Source organism: Heliangelus exortis, chromosome 5, assembly GCF_036169615.1.
Source record: "Heliangelus exortis chromosome 5, bHelExo1.hap1, whole genome shotgun sequence".
Classification (NCBI taxonomy): Eukaryota; Metazoa; Chordata; class Aves; order Apodiformes; family Trochilidae; genus Heliangelus; species Heliangelus exortis.
In genome coordinates, this window is record NC_092426.1 from 5,547,002 (window position 1) to 5,553,855 (window position 6,854).

Consider the following 6,854-nt stretch of genomic DNA (forward strand, 5'->3'; position numbering starts at 1 on the left):
TTGCCTCAGCTGGGATGGGGAAGGCTCCCACTCGCTGTATTTATTTGTTTTCCCCACCGCCAGTTTCAGGTTCTCCTGCTGACCATCATTTCAGCTTTCTTTCCCTGCTCATTGTTTGAGCAGCCCAGCCTTCCTCATGGATCACTGGGCAGGAGGTTCAGTTTGAATCTGCCCTCAGCCACTTGAGTGTTGCCTTCAGAGGTTTCTTGCAAATAGGGATTTTTTTATTATTATTATTATTTTTTTCCTCATCCCGCTATGGCTCTTCACCAGGTGAGGATGGGATGGGACCCAATTTGGGATGGATGTGATTTCCCCCCCCTCCTTCATTACACCCTTTTTGGCCTCTTCCCCTCCTGCCAGCTCCTCTTTCAAATCTGGCAGCTGCGTGGGCACCTTGTCTCGGGTTGCAAAGGCAGGATATACAGTTTCCGTGGAGGCCATCAGCAAATAGCTGTGGCTACGTAACCCTGGCAGAAGAGGGGGATGAGGACAGGGAAGCATCCTGAGCAAAGCAAAGCACCCAAAACATCACCCAGAGGAGCGCCAGGGGGTGCGGACTCAGCAATTCAGGCATCCAAGGACAGTCCCCTGCTGTGCCACCCAGGGAGAGAGGACAGCAGGGGCTGAATGCACCCAGGTTACCTCCATGCTGGGACTCAGGGATGTCACTGGGACCTGGCACAAAAAGTCACCGTACAAGTCAGAGTGTGTCTTTTAGAAAATGTTTCAGGTTTGAAGTTAACCCTTGCAGGAGCCATAGTGTGCACGTTGAACTACCCTTAGCAGTGGAAAAACATTGTCTTGACCATATTCACATCTACTGCTGCTTTTTCCTCTTTTCCTCCTGGTTTAGAGAATTAGAATCATAGAACTATAGAATAATTTGGGTTGGAATGGACCTCTAAAGGTCATCTAGTTCCACTTCCCTGCAGTAACCAGGGAAATCCTCAACTAGATCAGGTTGCTCAGAGCCTCATCAAGCCTCACCTTGAATATCTCCAGGGACGAGGCCTCAGCTACCTCCCTGGGCAACCTGTTCCATTTTTCTGCTACCATTATGGTAAAGAACTTATTCCTGATATCCAATCTAAATCTACTCTTCTCTAATGACTCTCATCCTATCACCACAGGCCCTTGCAACCAATCCCTGTCCAGCCTTCCCATAGCTCCCCTTCAGATACTGGAAGGTTGCTATTATCTCTCCCTGGAGCAGACCACGTAACATCATCTCTTTTCCTTCTCTAGGATCAATTACCAAATTTTACACATCCACAAACCAGAAGGGACCACTGTGGCAAGCTGGTTGGACATCTGGCATGCCATGAGCCCAGAACAAGCCTGTTAATAGGGGGTTGGTTCTCCTACCTGCTAAAATGCACACCTCCCTTTTAGGCTTGAATTAGGCCATGAGTGGGTGCAGGCTGAAATAGGGTAGCAGGGACAACCAGCTGCTGACCATCCTCCCCATGACCATCACATCTGCTATCACAGGCTTTGGCCACACTGTCCCTCAGTAGTCCTGTACCAAGCTCCCACAGGTTGCTGGCAGCCAAGCTGGCCAGCAGCAGATCCCCAGGTCTCCTCTGCTGGAGGTCTCCTCTAGCCAAGGAGCTCAGAGGAAGAGCAGAGCTGAGGTTTCCAAAGCATCCTGGCCCTCCATCTCCCCATGCCCTCCGGGGTGCTCTTTGAACCTCATCCAAGTTACCCTTTCAACCTGGAGGCCTCAGAGGCAGATCCTGCACACAAAAGTAATAGATGGGGCTGGTAGGACCCAGGGTGGAAGAAGCTTCTTGGCCAATATGTTGCGCTGAGTTTGTCTGCCCATTTCATTAGACACTGTGTCTCCAGCATCTCCACATCCTTTTTTCCTGTGTTCTTCACTCCAAGAAGCATCTCCAACTCCCTGTCAAGCACCTCCTAGCCCTCTGGGGACTTTGGCTCAAGGGGCACAGAGATTCCTCCCAGCTCAAGCCTCAGCATCCTCCCTCCCACAGGGGTGGCATTGATGGGTGTCCCTGGCTGGGCAGCAGTATGAACCCACCACTTGCTCCCCCCTGGAGTCCACCCAGCAGCCACCAAACACCCAGAGCAGCAAGGGTCAGGCCAGGGCATCCCCACCTCACCTCACCTGCAAAGGGCATGTGGCACAAGCCACCAAGAGTCCTGTGGGCCAACGGGTTGGAAGCCACCATGCTGGGGGACAGAAGTGTCCCCTGCAGCCAAGCACTGCAGAGCTCAGCCCGCACATCACTTCCACCTCTCTCCAGTTTCTGCTCCAGCAGAGCTTTGCCAAGGCAAACAGAAGACAGCCTCTGGTGATGGAGAACCAAGCAGCTCATGGCCAAGAGCTTGGATGAGTTCTGTGGTTTCTTCATGCCAGTGCCTCTGCCCAGCCCCAGAGGGCTTCCAGGAAGGGAACAGCAGTTCTTAAGCTGATGCTCCCACCCTTTTGTACTCTTTCTCTCCTTGTTTCACCATTGATTTCCAGGGAATTGGGCAGGCAAAGTCCTGATCTCTGATTTGTTATATGGTGACACAGTTCTTCTGTTGAGTGAAGGGCACATGGAAGTCATGCCCATCCACAGCCCCAGTGCTGTCACAAGATCCCTCCCATGCCAGCACAGGCAGAGCTGAAGGTCCCCATGACACCCACCACGTACAGGGCAACAGGACCAGTGGAGGGGGACAGGCATCCTCAGGGGCTCAGGAGAAGCACCCTGATGGTTTGCAGATGTGATTTCATTTCTCAATTGTTTCTAATTTGCTTGGGCTTTGGGGTTGGGTTTGTTTTGTTTTGTTTTTATTTTTTTTTCAATTCTAGAAAAGAGACAATTTCTTCAGGGAGTGTCAGCCACAACCCTCATTTGGCATTGTTTTTTTGTCAATAGGTTCTGTCTTGTGTTATTAGGAATATTGTATTACATAATGATAAGCCCTGATGACTTATTATGAGGACTATAATGAGAGGCAGCGTGGGTACATGGAGCACCAGCCACTGGCATGGCACAGCCTCCCTTCCCCCCTTTGTCATTTGCCCTTGCTCTGACCTTGAGCAGGTCTGTCATCTCCCTGCATCTCAGTTTCCCCTCATGTCAAACAGGGCCAGTACACCCTCCAGCTATTATCTTAAAAGCTTTTCCATCCTAAATTCAGGAAAAGATGGATTTGTCCCCTTCCTTCCATCCTGAGAAGCAGGTGTTAGGATTTTCCACACCTTTTCTAACCTGGATGGAGGCCATCAGAACCAGAGTTGTGCAGGAGAAACTGAGGCCAAGATGAGAAGAAGCCACTCTGCCCATGGAGGCATTTTCTGGATGGACAGGTGAAAACAGGAAATAGTGATTAAACTAAATCTGCCTCTTTAACTTTATTATTAAGATTGGGATTATATGATTTGGAGAAAATTCAGCCTCGTTTTAAAATTGGGGAATGTGGGGGCAAACACTAGAAATGACAGAGAGAGAAGAAATGTTCCTGCACTCGGTGACAACTCCAGATGGAAGAAAAGCCAAGGTGGCACAGGCATGGATGGGAGCTCACCCTGGAGCCCTCCTTCCAGCCTTCATCAGGCTGCTGGTGGGGCAAGTGCTGATCATCTCCAGGCAGGCTGTTAATTTGTTCTCTCTGCCTGAAGATTAAAGTGAATTTTCCTCAGTTTCCATATTTAAAATTGTGCCTGTGTCCTGGTGGGAATGATGATTATGTCTCAGGTTACTTTGTACACTTGAGCTGAACCAAAGCTCCTGTAGATCCGGCCTCTGCCACCTCTGCTCTCCCCACACAACACCTGGTGTCCTCAAAAAACCTGACAGCTTTGTTCCCAGCAGGAATAGCAAAATCCACCCTTTAAGATGGATTGTCACAGCCAGGCTAGGCAAACACTGTGTTGGCTGCACCTTTACCCCTTCTGCTAACAATACCTTGGGCAGGTTAAAGCACCTGAAGGCAGCATATGGAGAGACCCATCCTCCAGCAGCATCACCCTGTAGGGACCTCTTCCTTGGATGCAAAATGAGAGGCAGTGAAGTGTGCTGGGTAGGCAGATGCGGAGGATTTCCACCTGTGCCTCTGCAGTGTCTGTGAACTTCCCTCCAGAGAAAAGTAGGAGTAGGGGAGAAGCTCAGAGGTGAAGAGTTATCTCGGGGCATGTGCTGTTTTCTTTACAGGTCTGCATAGTCCCAGGCACTTCAGTAATAGGTAAACAATTGTTAAATAGTACTTTATCTTCAGGCTGCATAGCAGCTCAAGCAGCTGCTGGATGCCCAGTGACAGGCAGCCTGATAAAACCATCCACCCAGGGGGAGGTGGGGGGGAATGGGGAGCAGTTTGGGTGCTTTGGCCCAATCCTATATGACTGCACACCCTGTCTTGTTCCAGACACCAACATGTCACAGAAACACAGGATCATAGAATGCCAGGGGTTGGAAGGGACCTCTGAAGATCATCAGGACCAACTCCCCTGCCAGAGCTGGACCAAAACAAGGGCAGATCACTCAGAAATGCATCCAGATGGATCTTGGAAGTCTTCTCCAGAGAAGGATATTCCACAAACTCTCTGGGGGAGCCTGTTCTAGGGCTCTGTAACCCTTACAGTAAAGGAATTCTTCCTCATATTGAGGTGGAATTTCCTGTGCTCCATCTTGAATCCATTGTCCCTTGTCCTATGACAGGGCACAAGTGAGAAGAGGTTGTCCCTCCCTTCTTGACACCCATCCCTCATATATTTATACATACTGATTTTATTCCCCTCAGTCTTCTCCTCTCCAGACTAAAAAGCCTCAGATATCTCAGCCTTTCTTCAAACCTCAGTGATCAAAATGAAGCTCCCACAACTGTCTTAACAGGCCTGGTTTGCAAAGATCCAGAGCACAAAAGTCTCCTGACAACATTGCTGCTCCAGGATCCTGGATTTGTAGCTGAGGATGCACAAGCTATAGGTAGCCAGGCCTGGAAATGTTGCATTTAAATCCTTCAACTGAGTGAGCATCATCTCTTTTCCTAGGGCTTCTGTGGAGGATTTGCCAGCACGTGGCCCAGGGTCATAGGGGCTGAGAGTGGGGCCCTACCTGCCCCTCTGTGGGGTCAGGGGCAGCAGGGAAGTGGAGCTGGGATGGGCTTGGCAGTGGGGCAGGGGCAGAGCAAGCATCTGGGGACAACACTGGCTCAACATGGCTAGAGAATCAAATGAGGAGAGGGGAGGGGGGCTGGCTTTCTCTTAGGACGTTTGTTTTTATACACTGAATTTCCTGCTCGGGATATCTAAGTGTAGGACACACACACACCCCCCTCCTCTCCAGGCTGCCCCCAAGGTGGAGGTAGGCTGGGGAGAAGTGGGCTCCCCTCTGACTCTGCTGGAGGAAGAGGCAATTACGGTAGAGGTGACCTTTCTAAATCCCTGCTTTGGACAGACATTTCCAATAAGTGCTGAAGAAAAGCCTGCCAGTTCCAGCTTTCTCAGCCTGCTCTCCATTTTCCTTCCATCCTCTCCAGGCTGAATTTAATCCGAGAAGGTTCCTTTGAGCTTTTGTGTGTTGCTGGGGGAGATGTGGGCGCACAAGGGATCGCGTTACAACTTTCATTTCCTGAAATGTTTGAGGGAACATCCAGGGTTTTATCCACACATCAGGCAAAGTTGAGGGCTCGGATTTCAGGTCTTGTCACTCAGCTGTCACCAAACAAATGAGCCTCTCAGAGCTGGATACGAGGAGAGCTACCTGCTATTCATGACCCCGAAAGCAGGTGATCACTCATGGGAAAAGCAGGTAGAATTAATCATTCCGCTGTTCTCCATTTCCTCCCCTTTTTTTGGCTGACCTGGACACAGTGTGAAATCTGTCCTGGGGGGTGAGCAGAAGCTGGAGGGGTGAGGGAGGTGGGGGGGGGGGGGAAGGCGAACGAATTAACTCCTTCCTGACGGTGGAAATACAAAGCAGACTGAGGTGAGAAACAGCCCTGGGCTGCCTCCCCAGGCTGACTTTGCTGTGAAAAGCTTGCTGCGAGGTCAAACCTAATCTAGGGGAGCTCAGCAACCTGCTCCTGGCACAATTCCAGGGCCCCCCTGGCCCTATCTGCCCGCTGGCCTCTTCCCTAGCCGGGGGGTATTTACAGAGGCGGGGGTGCCTCAGCATCCTCCATCCCTCCTTGCCACCGTCTGCCTGTTGGCAACCTTGTCCCTCTCCCTATGAGGGAAACGAAAGGTAGAAGCGTAGACAGAGCTCTGTAGAGGGGAAGGGGTAGGGGGCGGAGAGGGGTAGGGCGCAACATGCTCCTAGCACGATGCTGCGCGGTCCCTCTACGCACATCCAGGCCTGACAACAGCCCCGGCCCACAGGTCTGCGCTGGGGAGGGGGAGTATTTGGGCGAGAGGAACACCCCCTGAGAGCTGCCCCCCTGCCCCCTAAAGTCAGCGCTGCTGCTGCTTGCGCGCATGAAGCGCCTTTATGCTGTTTGCTTTGAAAATAACCCCTGGTTTCCGAGTCCCTGCTTGGCGTTCCCACCGCGCAGGGCTGGAGCCCCGGGCAATATTTATTCTTCCTTTTCACCGAGCCCGTGGCTTAGGGGAAAAAAAAAAAAAACAACGGAGTTGGAGTTTGTCCATCCTCGGGCCGCAGAGCTCGAGGCTGTTCACCCTCAAAATCTCCCAAATTTCCCTGAAGGTTCCCCCCTTTCTGCCCCAGGGGCTTGGCAGGGTGGGGGACCGCGCTCCTTCGCGGCGGATCGCGGTGGGGCTGGAGGAGTCCCCGGGAAGGGCGATGAGGGTCCCCGGGTGGGGCAGAGGGCGAGGCTGGACCAGAGGGCATGGATGGTCCCGTCCCGCCCTCCGAGGTCGCCCAGGGGTGCCCGGTGGGTTC